Here is a 25683-nt window from a genome sequence, read left to right on the forward strand (position 1 = left end):
TGTCAATCATCAAGGAGGAACAAGAAGCTCGGCTGCAGCATTGGAGGTCGCTTACATCCTTTCGGTGGGCAGAGCGGAGCGTTCCGGTCTTGTTGGCCGTATACATTCCGGGCGTAGAAAACTGGCAAGTAGACTACCTAAGTCGCCAGATATTGGACCAAGGAGAATGGTCCCTACACCCGGATGTGTTTCAGCTACTTTGCTGGAGATGGGGCACGCCAGATGTGGATCTCCTGGCTTCTCGACTCAATCAGAAGGTATTGAGGTTTGTGGCCAGGTCCAAAGATTTCTGGGTGGACGTGACGGTCGCATTGGTGGCTCCGTAGGGACCGTATCAGCTGAAGCACACTGGCTTAAAAAATTTTGCTTCTACAAGAGTTTTGTGTTCTGCCTGTAGAAGCAGCTCAATGTTATCCTATGTGTGCATGCACATTAAGACGATTACAGGCATATTTTGAGCTCAACGTTTAGAGGCAGGAAGAAAAAATCCTTATGGTTTGCGTTTGATTGGAGTTTACTGGCCGAAAAAATGCGAAACTCTTCTAAACTTTGTACAAAAACTCTATATGAGGGAACTGGCATTTTTTTTAAGCCCAGTGTGCATGGACCCTAAAGGTGGCATTTTTTTTTCACAACTGGAAGGGGTTTTAACCGCTTCCTTCCCGGCCTGTAGCAAAATGACGGCCGGCGGTGGTTCAGTTATCCTGACTGGGAGTCATATGACGTCCAGCGTGTCAGTCTGACACACTGCTACACTGATCTCGGCAAAGAGCCTCATTGCCACCTTATCAGTGCCTATCAGTGAAGGAGAAAACTTACTTGTTTCCGAAATTTATAACAGAAACAAAAGAAAAACTTTTTTTTTTTTGCTTAGTAAAAACTAAAAAACTAAGAGGTGATCAAATACCACCAAAAGAAAGCTCTATTTGTGGGAAGAAAATCAATTTTTTTAGTTTGGGTACAGTGTTGCATGACCGCGCAATTGTCATTCAAAGTGCGACAGCGCTGAAAGCTAAAAATTGGCTTGGGCAAGAAGGGGGGTATTGAAGTGGTTAAACCTTCCCAATGCTACCCGATAAAAAATGTTTTTTTGATAAGAGATATTCTCTAATCGTAGGTTCGTTTTAAGTAAACAAGTTATACATTTCATATATTATATCTAGTCATGTTTTATGGTATTAAGAGCCAGATTTAATATCTATATTAAAGTGATATTAAAGGTTCAAGTTTTTTTTTTTTAAACAACAAACATATCATACTTACCTCCCCTGTGCAGTTTGTTTTGCACAGAGTGGTCCCGATCGTCCTCTTCTGTGGTTTACACGGTGCCTGCGCAATGACTATGACACATGCCACACGCTTCCAATGCTAGTGCTAGTGCAAGGGGCGGGGGTGATTTTAGCAATAAACTACACGTCTTAGTGGGGCGTGTTAAAACAAATGGAGGGCCAGTTTTGCAATGTAGATGGGCGGGTTTTGCAATTGGGTTAAGTCATAAGCATAATAAGAATAAACTGTGACAAGTATTGAAATTGGCCATCAATATTGAACTACCTGCCCTTATCATCTCTGTCCATTTTAAAATACTGCCTCTTTTGTGAGTTAAATAGTTTGTGCAAAATCCACCCATCGACATTGCAAAACCCGCCCTCCATTTGTTTTAACATTCCCTGCTAAGACTTGTACTATTGCTAAAATCACCCCCGCCCCTTGCAGAGTAGCACTAGCATCAGGAGCGTGCAGCATGTGTCATAGTCATTGCGCAGGCACCTTGTAGAGCTGACTTGCAGCTCTACATCTTCGGCTGTTTTCCAGAGGCTCCGCGCTGTGCCTGCGCAGTACAGGGGGTCCTTATCGGCTGTGACGACAGGATTATTTCACCCCCCGGTTTCCGCGGTGCCGCCCCTGCACCCAGGGCCGCTGTTAGAAATTATGGGGCCCCCGTACAGCCTACCTGACGGGGCACCCTTCGACCACACCCTTCCCCCCACCCCTAACCCCGTTTTAAAACAAAAGGCAGGTTTGTTGCTGTTTACACGTGCAGGGCCAACATGTGCGTTCGCAATTGCGCGTAAGCATTTTGTTAATAAAATTACATTGTAGCTTTCATTTTATTTTTTTTGCTTTCACAAGGAATGAATAACATCCCTCGTGATAGCAGAGCCATGACAGGTCCCTCTTTTACTTTGTGCAGAATCACTGGGGCTAAAAAATTATATCCGATCATTGCTGCAGTGATCGGGGTAAAATGCAGCTCCAATGCACATGTTTACTGCTCCCCCCAACTGAAGTAGTATTACAATCATCACAGGCAGCACAGTAAGCAGGGGCTCTATCATGGCTGTATGTGACATGGCTGTTTGCTGACTTTGTTAACGTATGGCTGTACTGTATATAACAGACTGTAACACAGCACAGCCATAACAAAGTCAGCAGCCATGAGACACAGAGCCACGATAGAGCCCCTACTTACTGTGCTGCCTGTGAAGACTATTGTAATGCTAATGATAACCTGCTGTGTTCTATTCTAAGGACACAGTGAGAATTCTATGCTTTATTCTTCACTCACTGTGTCCATTGCAGCCACACTCTCCTTCCTGTTCCCTGTCAGCCTCCTTGCATCTCAGCACCTGAGAACGGCCGGCGCCGGGAGCAGAATCATAGTATCACTCCGCCGGCTGGGAATAACTGAATGAGTAGTGATCGGGCTGCATATACATCCGCTCCCGAAAATGAAGAAATAGTCCCTTCTCTGTGCGCACCTGGGCCCCTCTGTTGACCTGATGGGGCCCAGGAAAATGGTATAACCCCACTCCATAAAACAAGTAGGAGCGGGGCAGAAGTTTAACCAGCTTGATTTATTTTTATTTAATGCAGCAATGAGCTGTAATGCTGGCCAGGCCTCTCTATGCAGCTGATAGGGCTGGGCCCCGTACAACAGGGCTGGTTTTGTACTGCCCTATCAGCGGCCCTGCCTGCACCCACTGCCGCCCTGAGGCCTGGCCTCTGTGGCCTTGTCAGGAATCCGGTCCAGGCTGGGGGGCCAGACACTGCAAGGTGTTTTTCCCCTTAATGCATATGATTTATTAAGGTGAAAAAACACAAAGGTTTTCAACCCCATTAATTATATATAATGGCCATGTGCCTGTCAAACTTAAAGCTCAAATCCAGCCAAAACATTTTTTGGATAGAGTGGAAAAGATAAAAAAAAAAAATGTTGGCTGTTTGTTGCCATGTCTGTCTGGGACATTGCCCCTCAGTTCCAGTTCTGAAGAAGGATGTTTCAGCTTTATAGTATAAGGGGATACACTATATTGTCAAAAGTATTGTGACGCCTGCCTTTACGTACATACATTTTAATGACATCTTGGTCTTAGTCTGTAGGGTTCAATATTGTGTTGGCCCACCTTTTGCAACTATAACAGCTTCAACTTTTGGGAAGGCTGTCCACAACATTTAGGAGTGTGTCTATGGGAATGTTTGACCATTCTTTTAGAAATGCATTTGTGAGGTGAGGCACTGATGTTGGATGAGACGGCCTGGTTCGCAGCCTCCGAATTAATTCATCCCAAAAGGTGTTCAATTGGATTGAGGTCAGGACTCTGTGCAGACCAGTCAAGTTCCTCCACTCCAAACTCACTTATCCATGTCTTTATGTACCTTGCCTAATGCACTGGTGCGCAGTCATGTTGTAACAGGCCATCCCCAAACTTTTACTACGAAGTTGGGAGCATGAAATTGTCCAAAATGCCTTGGTATGCTGACACCTTAAGAGTTCCCTTCACTGGAACTAAGGGGCAAAGCCCAAACCCTGAAAAACAACAACCCCACACCATAACCCCCCTCCACCAAATGATAAAACAACAAATGAAAGTCATTAAATTTAAAATAAGAATGCAAGACAAAACATTTCTGTAAATAGCTTTTTTTTAATAAGTGATCATATAACCTCTGTTCTCAGATGCATAAGGGGCTTGGAGAGGTGAGAGTGAGGGTGTGTCAGCAGGAGGCCAATACAAAGATACAGTGATCTGTGCGGGGAGGGGAGCATGTCAGTGCAAGTTCTGGCCATTGGAGGACAGGCTACCAGCACAGTCAGAAAACTGACCACACTGGGGTGGATGTTCTACCATGCCTAGTGTGGTAAGTTTGAAATGGGAAAACTGAGAAATGACGCAGGCAAGAAGGGAGTCTAACATGCTGGTCTTCAAGTTGGTAAATACCGTATTTTCCGCACCATAAGACGCACCTTCCCCCCCCCCCCCCAGAAATATAGGGGAAATTGTCTCTGCGTCTTATGGTGTGAATATACGACAGGCACCGCCCAGTGCACTTTGCATCTCTGCACTAAAGAAGCCCCCTTCTGCCGAGTCCTGGCTCCCGCCAACAAACAAACTGTCCCCAGCCAGCTACAGACAGCTACAGATTCCCAGGCAGGTCTGTAGTGATGAAACGGCGGCTTGGCTTGACTTGGTCGGGGAGAGAGGGCGGGGACTAGCGCCCATAAACGGCCAGTGATTGGCCGCACTCCAAGCAACTCACGGAGGCTCCGCCTACCTTCCTCCGTGGCATCTAGTCTCAGTGTAGGTGTGCTGCAACAGAGAGACAGTTCCGATGTCCGGATGGCGATGCCCGATGACCCCATGCCTGCCACTGGCAAGTGAAAAGCGTTGCAGCCACAAGTGCTGTACACTGCGTGGGAAAAGCCAAAAAGAAGGGAGTTGGATGGGGGGGGGGGCTTATGCAAAGCTGAGGAGATACAGAGGGAGCTGAGATAAAGAAATGCAAAGCTTGGCTTTTGGGGGGTTGCAGAGATAAGCTGTAGAAAAAAGTGCAAAAGTCAGTTGTGGCTAGGGGTGCAGAAGTGAGCTGTAAAAGGGGGAAAGTGCGATAAAGTGAGCTGTGGTCATTGAAGCGGAAGGCATGCATAGGTGAATTGCAGAAGGATGGGGGTGCAGAAGTGAGCAAGAGACATGGGGTGAAGAGGTGAGTTGCAGAAACTGGGCTCGGGGTTGAGGAGGGCACAGGGGTAAGTCACAGAAACAGGGCGCAAAGGTGAGTTGTAGACAGGGGGTGCAGATGTGAGTTGGAGAAAGGTGGGGGGGTGCAGAGGTGGGTTGTGCATGGGTGGGTGTGCAGATGTGAGTTATGGACGGGGGGGCAATGGTCAGTCTGCGTTTCATGGCAATGGTCAGTCTGCGTTTCATGGCAATGGTCAGTCTGCGTTTCATGGCAATGGTCAGTCTGCGTTTCATGGCAATGGTCAGTCTGCGTTTTATGGGCTCTTGGAAAATATTTTATTACACCATTTGGTTCAGAATATATTTTTTCTTGTTTTCCTCCTCTAAAACCTAGGTGCGTCTTATGGTCAGGTGCGTCTTATGGAGCGAAAAATACGGTAATTTGTATATTTTCAATGTTGCACTCAAAGCTTATGAAAATACAATCTTTCTTGTACAGAATTTCTGCATTTGTACATGTTCACCATGGCAGTGCCCAGCTTTCCATGCTTGTATTTGACAGTTTTCCTGTTAGTCCCAAAAATGGCAAGATTTGCCTCTATAGATTTCAATGAGATCTGCCTCTACGCTTAGGTTCAAAAAATTGGAAACAAGATTCGCCGATCAGATGGAACTTCAAAGCTGGGCAAATTTACCCATCACTGCTGGCAAAGTTCATATGCTTTTACTCTAAACTGATATTGTCAAACCTTGCCATTTTAGTTGGCTTTTATTAATTATATCTGTTAGCAATTATTCTAGTCATTCAAAGCTGACAACTTGTGTTAAACCCACAGCATGCATTAGAACTTATTCTGTAAAACTAACATGTCATTTATGTTGAACGTTTTGAATCCCCTGAGTTTTCCCTTCCATCTGTCTAGACATCAGAAGCTTTTGTCCTGCATATTCGTGTGTTTTAAAGGGGGTATCTCCTGCTGTAGTGAAAGTGTTAAGTCATAGAGCTAGTTGGATTTAGGAGCGGATTATGTGATGCTCTGATGGATGTCCTGTCTCCCTCTGTACAGATGATGACTCTGTATAGTCTTTTGACTCTAAGCTTCAACGTCGGGGAGATAAATCAACAGGATCAGAGCGCGTTATGTGCCTAACATGGAATAGAAATCCCCCTCTTTCCCTCCCTGCTGTAGCTCAGCAATACTGAGCGCTTCTTTAATATCTATAATAGGCATATTTTCTTACCAAATCCTCCTTTTGTCCTGTACAAGTGCTGATTAACACACTTTTTTTCCTGTTATTAATTTAGGAACTGCGAACAGTTATTACCTTTTTTTGCAGCTGTCAGTATCCTGGTGACCCCAGGTTGCTTTGAAACATTCAGAATATCCCTTGGTGTAGAAAATTTTCGGTTTCTAAAATAAAATCACTCGGTGGATGATTAAATGTGAGAGAACTTTCTTTCAAGATGTCACTGCCATCATAATGTAGAGATGTAAAAGCCTGTAATCAATGATTGTTTTTCCTTCCTAGAAACATTTCTGAGGCTTTTCTTTCAGTGGAAGTAGGGGACCATTTATTAAAGTTCAAAAAGCGCAAAACAAAACTGAATTATTCCTCTCTACATCTGGAAGTGAAAATAAAATTATATTTCAGGAGAATTGAGCAATGGAGAAAACTATGTTTTCTCAGTAGAGGTTTAAATTAAAACCCAACATCATAAGTAGAAATCGATACTGAATTGATTAAACCGCGCTCCTTCCGTAATAAAGTGCAAATATGCAAAAGTGATTTCAACTTGGCACCAACCTGATAATATGTGTATAAAAAGTCCAAACACAAAATAAGTTCTGTAGTGAAAAAAGTGAATAATCAAACAATGTATCAAAGTCCTCAGACAATGTATCAACTTCTTTAGATAGTGTACACAATCTTCAAATCCCTGCTGGACAGTAGATAAATTTGACTGAAATATCTTCCACCGCCATCACCTGTCACACATCCTACTCACCAGACTTCCTTTCTTTTTAATTTTTCCCACTAACCATTGGACAACTCCCTTCAACATTGTTTTTTCCTGGGAACATGCTCAAACTATCTGTATTCACTTTGGTGTGTGTGTCCTGGAGGTCGGTTAAACGCTGGGATAAACCTTGGGATCGTGCACAACTCCTGCTGGATAGACCCATATGTGCTTTATGACTACCTGTAATAGGGGTCATGGAAGTCTGGTGAGTAGGATGTGTAACAGGTGATGGCGGTGAAAGAAATTTCAGTCAAATTTACCTACTGTCCAGCAGGGATTTGAAGATTGTGTACACTATCTGAAGAAGTTGATACTTATCCCAGGGTTCGACAAAATCCGTGCGCCAGGTCGCAATTGCCACTGGAATTAGCGCCCTGTTGCCCAGGGAAGGAAGCATAGGCCTGCAGAAGGCCGCAAAGCCACGGCCTCAATTACCGGCCGGCCCTGATGCGATTGCGCGGCTGGGGAGGTGGGGGCGTACGGAGACACATGATACTGTGTCTCCGTGCACCCCCACCACCTCTGCCGCGCGATCGGGCCGGCCGGTAATTGAAGCCGCGGCTTTGCAGCCTTCTGAAGGCCTATGCTTCCTTCTGTGATCTGGCGCCATCTTGTGGTGGCCGTTGGCATGTTGTGCTTTTTTAAGGTCATTTTTACCGGCACTTATTTTGAATTCTTTTTGAATGAAGATATTTTTTAAATACAAGTCAATCTACAGTAGGTGTTTGCGATATTGTGTCGAGATCTCGCCGACATCTCGCACTCACTGGAATAGTGACAGCACATTCCAACGTGCGCGTCATAGAAGCGACGGGAGATCCGACTTGGATTCCCGCCAATTCTACACGTGTGCGGCGTTTGTTATGAATCCTGAGGGGGAAGTCCCCGCCGGTTTTTTTAATAAAAGTCCGGCATGGGTTCCCCCTCAGGAGCATACCGGGCCCTTAGGTCTGTTATGGGTTGTAAGGAGAGCCCCCCTACGCCGAAAAAACGGCGTAGGGGGTCCCCCTACAATCCATACCAGACCCGTATCCAAAGCACGCTACCCGGCCGGTCAGGAAAGGAGTGGGGACGAGCGAGCCCCCCCCCCCTCCTGAGCCGTACCAGGCTGCATGCCCTCAACATGGGTGGGGTTGGGTGCTCTGGGGCAGGGGGGCGCACTGCGGCCCCCCCACCCCAGAGCACCCTGTCCCCATGTTGATGAGGACAGGGCCCCTTCCCGACAACCCTGGCCGTTGGTTGTCGGGGTATGCGGGCGGGAGGCTTATCGGAATCTGGGAGCCCCCTTTAATAAGGGGGCCCCCAGATACCGGCCCCCCACCCTAAGTGAATGGATATGGGGTACCTCGTACCCCTACCCATTCACCTGGAGGAAAAGTGGTAAAAACACAAATAAAAAACACAGGGTATTAAAATATTTTATTAGTCTGCTCCGGAGGCTCCCCCTGCTCCGGAGGCTCTCCGCTCTTGACTCGGCGCCCCCCTGCCCCAGAGCACCAAACCCCCCCATGTTGAGGGCATGCAGCCTGGTACGGCTCAGGAGGGGGGGGGCCGCTCGCTCGTCCCCACTCCTTTCCTGACCGGCCGGGTAGCGTGCTTTGGATACGGGTCTGGTATGGATTGTAGGGGGACCCCCTACGCCGTTTTTTCGGCGTAGGGGGGCTCTCCTTACAACCTATAACAGACCTAAGGGCCCGGTATGCTCCTGAGGGGGGAACCCATGCCGGATTTTTTTTAAAATCCGGCGGGGACTTCCCCCTCAGGATTCATAACAAACGCCGCACACGTGTAGAATTGGCGGAAATCCAAGTCGGATCTCCCGTCGCTTCTATGGCGGCTTTGTCTCTATCGCAGCAAGCCAGCTCGGCGCTGGCTCCCGCGATGGGGCTTGTAGGTGCTCAATCTCGCCGAGAAAGGGAGCGAGATTGACACAATATCGCGTGCACCTACTGTATATGACATAATCTATAATATGAAACTTATTCACGGAGACGTATGATCATACAAAATGGCTACATTTATTGGTTGACAAAAATATGAATATTTACATGAAATTAAAATACCAATTGCGTTACTTGAACAACTTGAAAATCAATAAAATTACCCCCAAAATGGGCATGCAGTACACTTGACATTTGTGCCATGATAAATTCTCTATGTGGTTTCAATAACCTTGTGTAAATGACAATGAAACAGAACGTCTATTTCGCACGTTCAACCGTTCCTCTTCAGAAAAAGGATAAATTAAATTTTTTTCTTTTCCCTCTCACAGTCCGCCCCCTCATTGAGGGGGCCACTTGCCTCTCTAATAACTATGATGTCTTCTACCCCTCCTCTAGTATCCCCACTGTTCCTTTTTTCTTTTCTATTTTTTTCTCATACACTTTACGGCTCTTTCCTCTTGCTCCCCTAAGGGCTGGATACCCTTTACTTTCACCGCCCTCTCTTCTCTTTTCTCTCTCTTCCTCACCATGGATTGATTCAAAGTAACATCTCACCAGCGGCACTTAGACGCTCACTTCACAGTGGGCATTTGGCGCCTAACTAAGCTCAAAAATCAATCAATTTGTGGTTTTATATTTTTATTTAATAGTGTTTTGTAGTTTCACTTATAGTTTTACAGCACCCCCTTACTATTCACTATTTTCTAGATAGAAGATATATTCTACATCATCAGGGGAGCAGCTTAGCACCCATAGTGACCCACATATAGTCAATTTAAATTTTTAGGCGCCAAATTTATTTATACAAACGGTAAAGTTAGCCCAATTTTTTTTATATTGTTAAAGATAATGTTACGCCGAGTAAGGGCTCTTTCACATGGGCGGCCCGTTCAGGTCCGCCTGACAGTATTTTAGGCGGACCTGAACGGGCGATCAGTGCTCCTCTATGGAGCCACGGATGTCAGCGGTGACATGCCCGCTGACATCCGACCAGCTCCGATCCGCCCGGATCGGGTGAACATGTGAAAACAGGATACACATCTCAATCCCTGTCAACTGAGTCAGAATATTTGAGCTATGGCCAACAGGAGCACCCAGAGCTTTAGCAGGATCAACTAAAATTCAAGATGTGCATGAATAATGCATCACGCTGTTTTACTTTTTATTCAACTTTACTGAAATGTCACAAAATGAAAAACTAGATAATGTTCTACTTCTTTTTGGGTGCACTCATGATCGGATTTTCCGAAGGGAATTGTGTGATGACAGGCTGTTGGTGAAAAATCTGACCGTTTGTACGCTCCATCTGACAATTGTCGGATTTTCCACGGACAAATGTTGGATAGCAGGCTGTTGTCGGGTGCGTGTGTACACAAGTCCATCGGACAAAAGTCCAAAGTACAAACATGCATGCTCGGAATCAATGCTCACAAACATGACATTAGCAGAAGGTGCCCAATGGGTGGCACTAATGAGCTGAAAAAACATGTAGGTTCGTGATTGTTGGCTGACAAGTGTGTGCCGTTTGTATGCAAGACAAATTCCAGACCAACACCCTTCGGACAAAAGTCCTATGCTTTGTCTGCGGAAAATCTGATCGTGTGTATGAGGCTGTAGAACTCATTGCATTGTTGTGTATGCTTGAAAATCCATGGGGAGAACATGCAACAAAGTGCATTGGGGACACCCCCTTGGACTTTAAATGGCAGAAAAGAGTAGAGATTAGAGTAGATAAAGAAGGGCAACTTTTATTGGTATACAAAAAGTAGAAAATGTGTTGTATAAAGCACAATTCACAATAAACATGTATAAACGGTGCACCAATGAATCATTATAAACAGAGCATTTTGTATATAATATAATAACCCAACCTAATAATCCAAGATACTGCTCAAAACAAATTGAGATCAGCCAAATATATTTTAAAGCATACAACCTGACATGTTTCGAAAAATTTTCTTCATCAGGGGTAGTTTATGGTTGGATAGTTATTTTCTTATCTGTAACATAGATACATATGTGTAATAATATTAGCATATGTAGCGCTCACCCCTGCCCCCTGTTTAGTTTGGGATCAGCCTATTTAGGTTACCTTCTTGACTTGGTCTAGGGGTAATAGCTGTGAGTGTGAATAAAGAGCAAGTGTCCAGACGCCAATTGAGTTTTCAATGCTTTATTCCAAGGCCTAACAAGGCCAACATCAACATGACACACAAGAGAAAAAAGTTGATGAGCGTAGAGAAACTTTAGTATTAGGCCTTGGATATGAAAGAGAGCAAGCCTGCTCTCAGCAATAACGTAACACAATTCGTCGCCACCACAATCAGGGTGGGTAAAGTGCCCCCGGACAGGCGTCTATCACAGGCCTGGCAGCCGGAGCGCCACTTAAGAATCACTGGGAGGAACAGGCCTCTGCCACAGGCTCGACAATTTGAGATTTGTGAAATTAGATTGAGTGAGTCCCCCCAGTCAGGTCAGATAGTGTCACCCACTGACAGCTTAAGCATACCTGTCATGCAGTGTGGTGACCGGATCCCCGATGGTTTGTCTAGGCCTCCTGGACAACCTCTGATTCTAGGTTTTCCCGAGCAAATCCCCCATCGCACAGCTCCCGGCTTAGGATCCTCTCAGCAGAAGGTTGGGACCCAGCCAGTCGCTGGGGCCCCTCTCTTGGTTGGGATGAGGCTCCGCATGGTGCGTGACCCCAGTAAAGCAGGCCACAGTGGCGGGGCCCATGGATGCGCGCACCCTGAAGGTGGGTACCGCACCTGGAACTCGGGCCCCGCACAGAACAGACCGCCACACGGCGGTTGCCCAGATATATCCCCCTCCCAGCATGCCCAACGAGGGAAGAACTCCTCTGGCTGCTGAGAGAAGGTGGGTCTGTCAGAACCCCTCTAGCGCCAGCTGCCGCCCGGGGGTGATAACGCACCCCCGGAGCGCAGACTGACCCACAGGACAAATTCTGAAAATTGGCAACAGCCTAAATTTCTATAAACCATGAATGGGAGTAAACAAATCCTCCCATTCCAACTTACTCTAGCGTAGCGCCCATACTGAAAAGTAAGGGGGCGCTACACATAGTAATATAGAAAGATAAAAAAAAAGCATCAAAATACTACTAATAGCTTTTTTCATACAGTATAAAGTAACAAGACCAGAAGGTACTTGCATACATTCGATTCACTGAAAATTACAAGAATGAAAACAGCGAAGAGAAGATACATGCTGGCTGCAAAAGACCTTCTATAATATAGAACAGGTTGCAGGTGATCAAAAAGTATTAAAAGGAATACACTAAGGTTTTTATTATTAAGTCTATTCCTTTTAATACTTTTTGATCACCTGCGACCTGTTCTATATAATAGAAGGTCTTCATGACCTCCACTACAGCAGGTTTTTATCAGTCCTGATTGGATTGCTTTGGCAGTCCGTATTTGCATTTTCAATTTCACCTGTTTTTGATCACGTCTGGATAGGATCAATATATGTATTAGAGGTTAATTTTATGAAAAATCGGCTATGAGTAAACACCAGGGCTGTGGAGTCGGTAGATAAATGTTCCGACTCCTCAGTTTTATGTACTTCTGACTCCGACTCCCCGACTCCTCTGTATTAATATGCGAATGTATTTTATACATTCCTTGAGGGAAAGAAACGCAACCTACCACAGGACTACTGGCTGGGAAGCCAACAGTCTACTGTATTGCACAGTTTAAGCAAAAGACAAACACAATGAAAACCAAGTTTTATAAAAAAAAAAAAAAATATTAATCAAATCAAGTGGCTGGAATTTTAGCAGCAGGCATAAACATCAGGAACAGGATTTTTACCAGTTCAAAAATACAAACCACATTATTTGGTTGTTTTAGAACAAAAACAAAGCTTATCTATAGTGAACCAAAAACAAAATCTGTAAAACCTAGAAATGGTTTATATTAATCTTGAAATGTAGTTATAGGCTTAGCAAATGCAAATCAATTCAATGTAGAGTTCTAAGGAAGAGAATTGCCTCTGCCAGATCCTCTTTCATAGAGGCTCTTAAGTCAGACTTTATTATTTTTAGGGCTGAAAATAATCTTTCGACACTGACTTGGGTGGGTGGCATTGCAGTAACTATTCTGGCCACATCACTAACGATCTCTGGATAAACAAGGATGGCTTCTTCAACAGTAAGTTTTGATGAGCGATCATACTTTTCAACTTCTTTTAGTGCTTTATAAAACTCCTGTTGGAATTTTTTTATTTGGACACTTACTGGTTCTCTAACATGCGTTCCCTGTAAAAGCAGAACACAACACTATGGAAAGTATAAGTATTGCAGCTCCTAATTGTGCGTTGCGTGCCATATAGTGAAGCACATGAAAAGCATGCTTCTTCACGGTCACTTAACGTGTTCGTTTTGCGGTTACGTGAGGCACTGCATGCATTGGTCTTTATTCTTACAGTAGAGAAGTCATTAATTATAACTTTTTGTGAATTGGGACATTTAAACTTGCTTTTTTTTTTTTTATTCCAATCTAAATTTAGTCGGAGTCGGTGCATTGTTTGCCAACTCCGACTCCAGGTACCGAAAATTTCCCCCAACTCCTCGAATCCGACTCCGACTCCACAGCCCTGGTAAACACTGAAGTTAGTGTGAAACGCGTCAGCTGTCCTAGGTTCCGTTGCTGTGATTTGTAGTGCCTGTTTCCAGTTTTTTACATTAAAGTTACGTTGGATTGGAGTGCGGCTGTCCTGATCATCTTTTGTTTTCTAATACTGTATACTGGCCATCTTGTTTATCTCGGCAAGGGTTAAGATTATTATACCAGTGTTCCACATAATTATTTATTTTGGGCGTGGAGCAAGTGTGAAACTGTCAGTTGGGGGAGAAAGTGAGGCAAAGTCTGAATCTCACTTTTGTAAAGCTGCCAGGCAGATTATAGGGTAGCACAACTTAATTTCTCAGCCAGCTGATCAGCTTTCTTGCCACATGACACTAATGTTTATACTCTGCTCAGTTCTGGACTCTGCCCGTGTATTGTGTGGACTGCCATCTGTCTGTGCCTTTGTGTGGCTTATTATCTCTTGTAGATATGCCATGAAAGCAACCACTGAACTGTGTGCCATGTCACTGTCTGCATGACTTTGAGTCGTCTGTATTTAGTACAATGTAGTCATAGAATGATTGAACCCTTCCCCACCGTCATAATACAATGATCACTGTTGGCAGTCATAGCTGCCTACAGTGATCGGGGGAAAAACAACCTGATAGACTCTGGTTGACTTCAGTACAACCAGCCTGTTAATAGACTGATTGAAAGTCGGCTGGTTCCTGCTGAATCAGCTGAATTTTGATCCATTTATGACTGGATTAATGCTCCATTTACACTAGTGTGATTTCAGTTGCAACTTGAGTCGCACAGAATCACATGACAATGGAAATCAAATTGTTTTCAACAGTGCCTGTTCACATCAATGAAACTCAGCATGGTGCAATTTTGGAAAAGGTTCCTGTAGTGCTTTGGTGTGATTCCAGCATGATTTTCGCCCCCTAGAATATGCAAACCACATATGCTAGTTTTGCTCTTTGGTTGCTGAAGAACTGAAACGGCAAGCTTTGTCGGTCTGGTATTCTTGTAGCAGAGGGTTGGAGATTTATACACTTTGTATAACAATAAATACTTTCCTATGCATTCTTTAGTTAGATTTTTTCATATAAACAGTACAATATTTAAAAAAAAAAGGATGTTGGGAGTTTCTATGATTGGTAGTATGGCTAGTAGTTGTAAACAGATGAGTATAGCATACAGTATGAAGCAAAGTCTTACAAAGAAATTAAAGGAGTTGTAAAGGAAATTTTTTTTTCACCTTAATGCATTCTATGCATTAAGGTGAAAAAACATCATATGATGCCGGCCCCCACAAGTCCCCGTTTTACTTACCCGACGCTTCGAAAGTCCCGCGCTCGCCCCCATCATCCTCCTCGAGTCAAAGCCCGGCCATTGATTGGCTGCAGTGGATGGATTGAAAGCAGCGCAGCCATTGGCTGGCGCTACTGTCAATCACATCCAATGAAGCAGTGCGCTGGGGGGCGGGGCCGAGTGATACAGCGGCGGCTATGGCCGCCAATGTATCACGGGAGCGCGTTTGCAACAGCTACACATCATGCGAGCTCGCTCGCATGTCTGTGTGTAGTTGCTGCGGGGAGGAGCCGCGAGAGCTGCCGAGGGACCCAGGAAGACCAGGATCGGGGCCACTGTGTGCAAAACGAACTGCACAGTGGAGGTAACTATAACATGTTTGTTATTTAAAAAGAAAGAAAAATCCTTTACAACTCCTTTAACCACTTAGCCTGCCTGGCGGTATCCCCGAGCGTGACTCGGGGTGTTTTTTTCATGCTTGGATCGGTATCCCTGAGTCACGCTCGGGGTAGCTGTGCAGAGCGTGCAGCGGCACGGCTTACCTTTGCAGCATCCACAGACAAGTTACTCACCTTGTCCCTGGATCCTGCGATGCATCCCCACTGTGTGAGCGAGCGGGTCCTCGCTCGATTCACACAGTGTCCTCCTGTGCCGCCGATCTCCGTTCCCTGCGACGTTACGAAGCACGGGGGCGGAGAACGGTGCCAAATTCAAAAAAGTAAACAAACACAATACATACAGTATACTGTAATCTTATAGATTACAGTACTGTATGTAAAAAATACACACCCCCCTTGTCCCTAGTGGTCTGCCCAGTGCCCTACATGTACTTTTATATAATAAAAACTATTCTTTCTGCCTGAAAACTGTAGATTGTCCAAAAGTGTCCCTTTATGTCAAAAATGGTTTTAGAGCAGCTAGAAAACAGCGATAATAAATTATAATCACTTGCAGAATTGTGCGATAGCGATTTGTGGGGAAATACATCATAAAAAAAATAAAAGTAATGACGGCTACAATTATGCAACTGAGCAAATTTCAGTGATTTTGAGTGGATTACATTATTGAATAATTTTTATTATAATTATATTATTATTTGTTATAATTATTTATAATTATTTATTATATTATAATTTATAATTTTGTTTTAAAAAAAAAATCATACCCGGGATGCCTACAAGACTCTTGTTTGGTCAGATTTAAGTGAGTTATTCCTAAAAATTACAGACCTACAGTATAAAACGCCAAATTTCCTTGCAAAATAATTGTACCGCTTTTGGTACGTAATTCCAGACAAAATCATACCGCCAGGGAGGTTAAGGACCGCCGCATGACGATATACGTCGGCAGAATGGCACGGCTGGGCACATGGACGTATATATACGTCCCCTTTAAAAGCCCAGCCGTGGGTTAGAAGCACGCCGTCCGATGCTCTGTGACCACGCCCCGCGGGAGCCGGGGGCGTGCTCCTTTTGCCTTGCTGCATTGATAACATTGCAGCTGTCAGGGGGGAGGGGGCCTTCCTGAGGGAACTGTTATCTGGCTTGTGTTTTCTTTTTTGTATTGGGCATTCCTGTGAGGGGTTTTTCACTGTTGAAAAGCCCTGTGATGAGCACAGATGTTTATGATTATACTTCAGCGAGTAGTTAGACGCTGACTGATTGGTGACACCTGTAACGGTTTTGCTTTTTATGCTGAATCTGTGTCTTATCCTTAAATAAAAAAGCCCTAGGAGGCTTTTCCTGTTTAAACACAGGTCCCTGCAGATGCCGCACAGTTACCTCACGGTTCTTTTCCTCTCACACGCTGTGTGTTGAGAGCGGACGGCAGCGCTGGGCAGTCTCCTCCTGAGTCCCCTGGTTACCCCTGGTCAGCGCAGCAAGTGGATGAAAGGCCCTGAATAGGGCTCTAGGAGCTTTTGTTTATTTGTAAGGACAGGTGTGCATATTATAATACACACTATGTAAATATTAATTAATATTTGGAGTCAGTATCTGGGTCCTTCCCCACATGCTGGTGGTGGCAGCAAGTGTTAGCACCTGGGATTCCCACAGAGTTTTTATTGTTAGTCCTGGACACGTTTGTGCCAGGGTGGGGGTGGACTGCGGGCGGGCGGTAAAAGAGTGCCCCCTTCCCCCGTTATCCCCTGGGGAATGCTGTTATGAAGCCATGGACCAGGTACCTACCTTTAAAAAAAAAAAAAAAAAGCAGAATAAGGCATTTATGGGTGCGCTTTTTACTGCTGCAAGGGACTCTCTTAAGCTGGATAGTGCAGCTGGGTTTCCGCCGAGGGCTCGGTCTTTTTTGGATCACACAAATCAGACCGCTGTGTAGGTTTTTTCCTTCTGTGCCCTTCTTTGATAATTTCTGAGATGCGGAATGAGAAAAGCCGCTGAGGGCTTTTGTAGTCCCTCACCGCGGGAACCCCCGGTTGTATGGATCTGAGTCTGCGCTACTGCAAGTAAATCAGTGTTAAAATAAATAAATAGTGATGTCAAAGCAGCAGTATCGAATAGTGTTCACAATACACAAAATATACGTAAATGCAATAAAAAAGTGATAAGCGCTTCAAAACGTAGTTGCAAAACTACTAGGGTGGTGATCCACAAAGAATAAATGGTGATATCATAAAACACAATGAGAAATGTAATGCGACAAAAAATCACAAATAAATCCTGGAGGAAAAAATTTAAATTGAAAATAATGTCCTAAGAGACAGGGAAATAATGTGAACTGTCCTCTTAAAAGGGGAAAATGTTCAGGTAATGTCCCAATCTTTTCCTGGAGTTCCTAGTTGAATGTGAATCTGTATAATGCAATAAACATCCGTGCCCAGTCTCCCAAAACTCTCACCTTACTGCTGCTGCTTAGTGCATGTAGCATTGATCGGATCACGCGAGACTGTCGCAAGCCGGAGGCTATCGGAGGATACGTAAGACGGCGCTGCGGACGCCGCGTCTTGTTAAAGCGGGGGTTCACCCTAAAAACAAATTTCTAACATTAGAGCCAGCATACTAAGGACATTTACTGTATGCAGGTCTTTTTTTTTTCTCCTTACATACCGTTATATTCTGATTTTGTCCAGGGCTTCCGGGTTCTAATGACTGCGGGACTGGGCGTTCCTATCCCTGCCTCAGGGTTCTGATGACTGCGGGACAGGGCGTTCCTATCCTTGGATTACATGGACGGCTTGTGAAACAGTTCCCCTGTCGCACAATGTGCGTCACCAGCTTTCCGGAAATAGCCGAGCTGCGAGTCTGCGCAGTCAGCTCTACACGGCGGGCGCAGGCGCTGTATAGTGCCGACTCGCAGCTTGGCTATTTCCGGAAATCTGGTGACGCGCGTTGTCCAACAGGGGAACTGTTTCACAAGCCGTCAATCATGTAATCCAAGGATAGGACCGCCCAGTCCCGCAGTCATCAGAACCCGGAAGCCCTGGACAAAAAGACAATATAACGGTATGTACTGAGAAAAAAAAAATGACCTGCATACAGTAAATGTCCTTGGTATGGTTAGTATGCTGGATGTAATGTTAAAAACAATTTTTTGGGTGAACCCCCGCTTTAAGTTTTATGCACATTCATTTATTATCCATGTAAGAGACCACTTTAGCCAGCTAATAAAGACCACCTTGATTTTACAATATTTCACTATTGGAGTCATCCTTCTCTTCCTCACCTGCATACATGGTGCGCTGAGCACTGACCAGGTACATCATTCTTTGGGATCAGTGACATCATTATGTACAAGAGGCTGGTATGTAGGAGAGGACCTGGAAAGGATTGAGCCACACATCCCTGGATACTCTTACACTCATGCTACATGCACTAAGCAGCAGCAGTAAGGTGAGAGTTTTGGGAGACTGGGCACGGATGTTTATTGCATTATACAGATTCACATTCAACTAGGAACTCCAGGAAAAGATTGGGACATTACCTGAACATTTTCCCCTTTTAAGAGGACAGTTCACATTATTTCCCTGTCTCTTAGGACATTATTTTCAATTTTAATTTTTTCCTCCAGGATTTATTTGAGATTTTTTGTCAGTGGTGCTTCCCTAGTTTTTTTAAGAAAAAAGTATTTGGTGTGGATTTTGGGTGGGACAAAAATTGAAGAGGCATTGCCTATGGTTGCCGCAGGTGCTCTAGCGCCAGCAGCACCATAGGGTGTGAAAAGATTAAAATCTTCCTTGATAAATTCCTCGACTATTTTAATGTGTTAATATATGAGTGACCTCTCTGCCTTCTTAGCCACTTGGTGAGGCCATAAAGAAAAAAAGGTCAATTCAGATTAAACGAATACATTTTGACCATATTCTCTTTAAAATTTAAATGCAACATCATCCCAAGCCTAACCACAAAATTCTGTCATGCTGTATGAAAAAGCTGCTGTGGACTCAGGAATGGTTTCAAAGGAGGAGTTGTCATGATCAGCTCTCGAAAGTTCTGTACTAATGATCTGATTATCGTACGATTCTTTTTCGTATGATGTTTGGATCGTGTGTATGGGCCATAATGCCGTGTACACGCGATCAGTCCATCCGATGAGAACGGTCTGATGGATCATTGTCATCGGTTAACCAATAAAGCTGACTGATGGTCCTTCGCGCCTACACACCATCGGTTAAAAAAAAACGATCGTGTCAGAGCGCGGTGACGTAAAACACAACGACGTGCTGAAAAAAAACTAAGTTCAATGCTTTCAAGCATGCGTCGACTTGATTCTGAGCATGCGTGGATTTTTAACCGATGGTTGTGCCTACTAACGATCGTTTTTTTCCCATCGGTTAGGAATCCATCGATTAAATTTAAAACAAGTTGGCTTTTTTTTAACCGATGGTTAAACAACCGATGGCGCCCACACACGATCGGTTTGGACCGATGAAAACGGTCCATCAGACCATTCTTATCGGTTTAACCGATCGTGTGTACGCGGCATAAGAGAGGGTATAACTGCTGTAGAGTCCTCAGAGGTGGTGGTGGACATTCCAGCTAGTGGTATGAGGCATTTTATTAAGCTGGCTGACAGGAGGGCCCTGTATAGGGAAACCAGCACCCTCTGTACTTGACAGGTACCTTGTCCTAACAATAATCCATCATTTCTAGAACCTCAATCCAGATGAGCTGCTGTATTATTTTTAGATATTCTGTGTATTTTAAAACAAATAAAGATGTTTGGTGGTAGTCATTGCAAACTGAATGTTCAGTCAGTATTTCAATTTTCACTCTTGTTTATGCTGAAAGGAGTGACTTTCTCATTATTATGGAACTGCATTTTCTGTTAACAGATACTTATTCCTGTGCTTAAAAGCAGAAAACAATTAGAGGCTTTTTTGAAGTTCCTATTTTGGATCTCTGACTGACCCCTTCCGTTCAGTGCTCTGGCATTAAACTGTGCGATGATAAACTCTTTCTTCCATCCACCCTCCTTAAAAAACACACATTTCCTTCACATTTGCAGCAGTCGTCTATCTCCTTTCTCAGACTATCTTCGGGACCACAGTCAGAATTTGTGTTTACTGGAACATGTAGAAGTCTGAAATCTCCAAGGATTCTATAAAGGTAGGAAATGACTTGCTGGGAATATGCCAGGGAAATGTATTACTGATGAATTAACCTATTTAATCTTGGATGATCCAGTATCCTATAGCAGTTATGTAAACTAAACATTTGGCAGAAAAGTTAATTTGGTTACAGACATCTGTGGGTCAATGAAAAAAAAATTCTGTCTAGATCACTGTTTACTCTGTGCAAGTTGTAAAACACAAGTTCGTAAAAATGTAGTGTAAAGATTGTGCATTCTATTAAGTAAAATTCAGAGCAAAGTTAGTTGTATATATTATCATATTCAATTGGATTGTCAAATATAAAAATGTATTTGTTTTGCTATTACAACACTGATGTTATAAAATGAAAGTTTATGCTGTGACCAAAGATTTAGTTTAACATTGAAGAGTAATGTTATTTATTTGTTTGATTATTTAATTTTGTCACAAGCTGTGCAGTTTTGTTCCATCGGTAATACTTATGGCAGCATTGTCCAGTTTGATATTATCTTGAAAAAATAAAACCAGCTCTGTATTTTGAAATGGGAGCCCATGGGTATATTGTTGAAGTGATGAGCATAAAAATACCATGCATTGCCAGGATTTACTAACCAAAAGTGGTAAAAAAAACAAAAAAAACAATCATAAAATAAAAGGTCATACTATACTTCATTTAGTATGCCTTTTCTCTGCCACCTCCAGTTTGCTTTGCCTTTTTATTTTCCCCTCCTACAATGCATAGGTTCAGCATTATATAAATTAACAATATCTACATGGGATGCCAAATGTCAAAGGTGTGCCATTTTTCCAGAATGAGAGGGATGATATCATAAATAATACTATTATTATACAGGATTTATATAGTGCCAACAGTTTGGGCAGCACTTTAGAACATAAGGACAGACAGTACAGTTACAATACAGGCAGAATGCGAGGGCCCTGATCTTTGCACACAGCAAAGAATACTACTGTATTTTCCCAAGGCGTCTTCCAGGACAGCCCATGAGAGATGGAGCTCCTCCCTGGACAGGAAACACATCACCTCCAGCTCTTTAAAAGGCGGTCCCTCAGGCATCTGGTCAGTTTATTGTGTTTCCTCAGTCGGAGGAGACATGTTGCCTTGAGGAACCGTCTTTTTTAGAGGGGGATGGATCCGGGAGAGTATCCATCCCGAGTCCTGGAGGAGGACAGCTTGGGCTTCTTCCCCTCACCTGTTAGTAAAAATCTCTCCTTGTTGGCCACGGGTTCCCTCTGCTTGGGCTTGGAGTTCCCCGTTCCTTCTTCCCTCCAGTGCCCGGCGAGGGAGTAGGCAGTGATGGCCTGCATGGCGGCGTCATCAGCAGCAGGAGAGCTCACTCTCCTCGCGGTGGACACCGTGACCCTGAAGTCGCCGAGTGTAACCTCTGGCCAGGATGCGCGTCATCACTGTGCGCCAGAAACTCTGGTTCCGGTTTCCGGCGCAAGGAAGGAAGGCAGAGTCGGCGCCTATAAAGGCATCAAGCATGGGCTGTATACCTGACGGAGCATCATGGAGGCATCCCACACTCTGGGGGAGTCCGGTGCCGGCTCATCACAGGTAGGCTGGCCGTGCCAGTACCTTTTTTCCTGTGCTTTTCACCTGTATACAAGGGGAGCTAGAAAGGGCAGTGTACCCTTTCAGAGCTCAATGGGCACTTTAAGACAGGGGAGGGGGACACTATTATGTTTTCTGTTACTTAACAGGCTCTTTCTCTTCCCTTTTGTCCCCTACCCATAAGGATCCTAAGGAACACAGTACAAAGGGCCTACCCAAAGACAAAAGAAAGTGCCCCTCATGCAATGCAAGGCTTCCATCCGGCTATACCAAAAGCCTATGTGCCCCCTGTATCACAACAGTATTGAATAACGAGGAGGATTCCCCTCTTACCAAGTTCCTTGGATCCTTTAAGGAGGAAATGCAATCTACCTTCCAATCTTTTAGAAAACTTATTGCGGATACTCAAATCCCAGGCCTAACTGCCAGGCAGCAAGAGTTGCCCACCTCTCCCACTTTGGTAGCATCAGGATCAGGTGAACCTGTGGAGAATGAGGAGGTTTCCCTTAGAAATTGTGATTCGCATTCCTAACAGTCAGATTCTGGGCAAGAAAAGGATCAGGAGGACTCCCGCAGCCCCACCCAATTCAAGCTGTCCCAGGAGGAAGTAGACAAATTGGTAGGGGCCATTCCTGAAACGTTAGAGTTGAAGGAAGAAAAAAACCTCACTCTCACGACATGATAAGTTGTACCAAGGGTTAAGCAGAAAAAATCTGAAAGTATTCCCAGTGCACAAGCTGATGTCAGATTTGGTGCTCAGGGAATGGGAAGATCCCATGGATAAAAGGGGGGATGTAATCCTCAAAAGATCCTGGGACACGGCTATGGCTAATCTTAAACCAGCCCTAGCAACCACGTGTAGTAGCCTGTAATTTTGAATTTTGGCTTAAACAGTTACAGGAACACCTGACGGCGGGTACCCCTAGAGCGGAGTTGCTAAAATCCTTCCCCATGCTTTTTAAAGCAGTAGGGTTTATCGCAGATGCCTCGGCAGAATCTGTAAAACTTTCAGCCAGGGCGGCTTTACTGTCAGTGGCAGCTAGGAGAACTCTTTGGCTCAAAACTTGGCTAGGAGATACTGCCTCTAAATTGCGCCTATGTAGCGTTCCATTTTCAGGTAAATTTCTGTTTGACACTCCGCTAGATGAAGCGTTAGAACGCACTGCGGATAAAAAGACTTTTCCTGAAAAGAAAAACTCATGTCCCAGGAAGTTTTTTCGTCCCTTTAAAGGGCAAAAGAAAACGCAAGAGAAAGGGAAACCAAACAGACCCTGGGCGGCACAAGGAGGGAAACAAAAAGCGAAAGTGCTCTTTAACCCTCCTGACAAAAATCCCAAGCCACAGTGATACCAGGATCTAGGTGGGAGGAAGACTGGGGGACTTCCTTCCACAATGGAAAAAACTGACCTCCAACAATTTTATCAGGGGAGTCATAGGAAAGGGCTATGCCCTGGAGTTCAACCAAGTGCCACCAACAAGGTTCTTGATTACACAACTAGCAAGAGACCACGGTAAAAGCACAAGCATTACAACATCTCATAAGAGAAGTAGTAGATCAGAAAGTCCTAATACCAGTTCCCTATTGGACGGCTTTCTGGTGCAGAAACCATCAGGCAAATATCGCCTGATCTTCAACCTAAAACCGTTAAACACAGTCATTCGGTACAAAAAGTTCCGGATGGAATCAATTTATTCTGTCAAAAATTTACTTAAAAAAGACTGTTTTATGGCAAAGATAGATCTGAAGGATGCCTACCTTCACATTCCTATCAGGAAAAGCTCCCAAAAATTCCTCTGCATAGCGGTTCGGATAGGGGAAAAGGGTCTACCACTTTCAAAGCCAAGCCCTCCCCTTTGGCCTCTCTTCCTCCCCGAGAATCTTTACCAAGGTCCTAGCGGAGACGCTGGCTCCACTAAGACTCCAAGCCATAACAGTCATTCCCTACTTAGACGACTTGCTGTTGCTGGCACCAACAAAGCAAAAACTGCTGGAAGATCTAGTGGTCGCCCAGCAGTGGTTGACTCAGTTGGGTTGGATCGTCAACAAGGAGAAATCAAACCTCATTCCCTCACAGGAGATCCTGTTCTTGGGCTACATAATAAGTTCAACAGAACAAAAAACCTTTCTCCCACAAGACAAAATCGATCATCTAAGTCAGCGGGTAGCGCAAATGCAGACAAATCTCCCTGTCACAATAAGGGAAATAATGTCAGTCTTAGGCCTCATGACAGCCTCCATCCCAGCAGTCAAATGGGCCAGGTTCCACCAAAGACCACTCCAGTCATTTCTCCTACAAAATCTGTCGGGAAAGGACTTGGAAGACAAGGTGTACTTACCAGAAAAGACAAAGCAAGCCTTCTGGTGGTGGAGAAACTAAAACAACCTGAAAAAAGGTCTGCTGTGGAACCCCCCTATTACGCAGATCCTGACTACGGACGTCAGCAACCAAGGATGGGGAGCCCATCTAGATGGACAATGGGCACAGGGCACTTGGAGTCGCCTAGAGAAGAAACGCTCATCCATTTACAGAGAGTTAAAGGCCGTAGCCAAGGGTATCGCAGCGTTCCAAAGTCAGCTCAAACACCAACACCTACAGGTCAGGTCGGACAACATAACCTCGGTAGCATACCTAAACAAACAGGGGGGAACCAGGAATCCCATCCTGATGGGCATAACACAAGAAGTGTTTGTATGGGCAGAAGAAAATCTGGGGTCACTGTCAAGCAGTCCATCTCAAGGCTACACAGAACAATCTAGCGGATTTTTTGAGCAGACAATTAATCTCACAAGAAGAGTGGTCTCTAGATCCGACAGTATTTGCAGAAATAGTTGCCAAGTGGGGTCTTCCGGAGATCGACCTATTCGCAAACAGAAAAAATGCCAAACTACCAGACTTTTTCTCACTGAATCCATGGGATCAACCAGTGGCAGTCGATACCCTCCAGAACGCATGGAAATTAACCTTGACCTATGCCTTCCCACCTCTGCATCTTTTACAGAGAGTCCTCTCCAAGTTCAGGATGGAGAAGACTTCTCTTATCCTAATAGCCCCTTTTTGGCCAAAAAGGGGTGTGGTTTTCGCTTCTACTATCTTTATTGGATCGACCACCTTGGATGTTACCGTGCAGTCAGGACCTGCTAACCCAAGGTCCAGTGCGGCACCCCAATCCAGCCATGCTGAATCTAGCGGCCTGGTATCTGAAATAGACATCCTTAAATCTAAGGGTCTATCGGACAGAGTAATTAAAACTCTGTTACAGAGTCGCAAACCAAATGCCAGAGCAATTTATCTGAAACACTGGAAGAAATGTAATCTCTGGCTAAAAGAGAATGGAAAAAGAGAATACGATTCTCCAACAATATTGGAGTTCTTACAAGAGGGCATTGACAAGAAGTTAGCTTTAAGCACGGTTAAAGTACAAATTGCTGCCCTATCCGTTTATGCTCAGCGCTCCCTACAGCAGGACCCGCTAATTAATAGGTTTTGCAAAGCAGTGGCTAAACAACGCCCGGCCCCATGCCGCAAAATTCTGACATGGGACCTATCTATTATGTTGAAAGCAGTCATTAGAGATCCTTTTGAGCCAATATCAGAGGCATCTTTAAGACTGATTACTTTAAAAACAGTCTTCTTAGTCGCTATGACTTCTGCTCGCAGAATCCGCGAACTCCAAGCTCTGTCAATCAGAGAACCATATATGCAAGTATTGGAGGATAGAGGTATTTTAAAG

General features: G+C 44.5%; 1 protein-coding gene across 2 annotated transcripts in view; it reads left to right on the top strand.

The window, feature by feature from the left end:
• The window catches only part of TSPAN4 (tetraspanin 4), a 1094228-nt gene that overhangs the window by 120251 nt on the left and 948294 nt on the right, over positions 1-25683 (top strand). The window contains exon 1 of one of the 2 annotated variants that reach the window (XM_040328524.1): positions 20252-20394. The exons of the other annotated variant lie outside the window; for it this stretch is intronic. The gene's annotated coding sequence lies outside the window, so the exon portion shown is untranslated. Of the gene's footprint in view, positions 1-20251; positions 20395-25683 lie in introns of those variants that run through there. 2 annotated transcript variants of the gene reach the window in all.

The sequence above is a fragment of the Rana temporaria genome, chromosome 11 (assembly GCF_905171775.1).
Source record: "Rana temporaria chromosome 11, aRanTem1.1, whole genome shotgun sequence".
In the NCBI taxonomy this organism is placed as follows: Eukaryota; Metazoa; Chordata; class Amphibia; order Anura; family Ranidae; genus Rana; species Rana temporaria.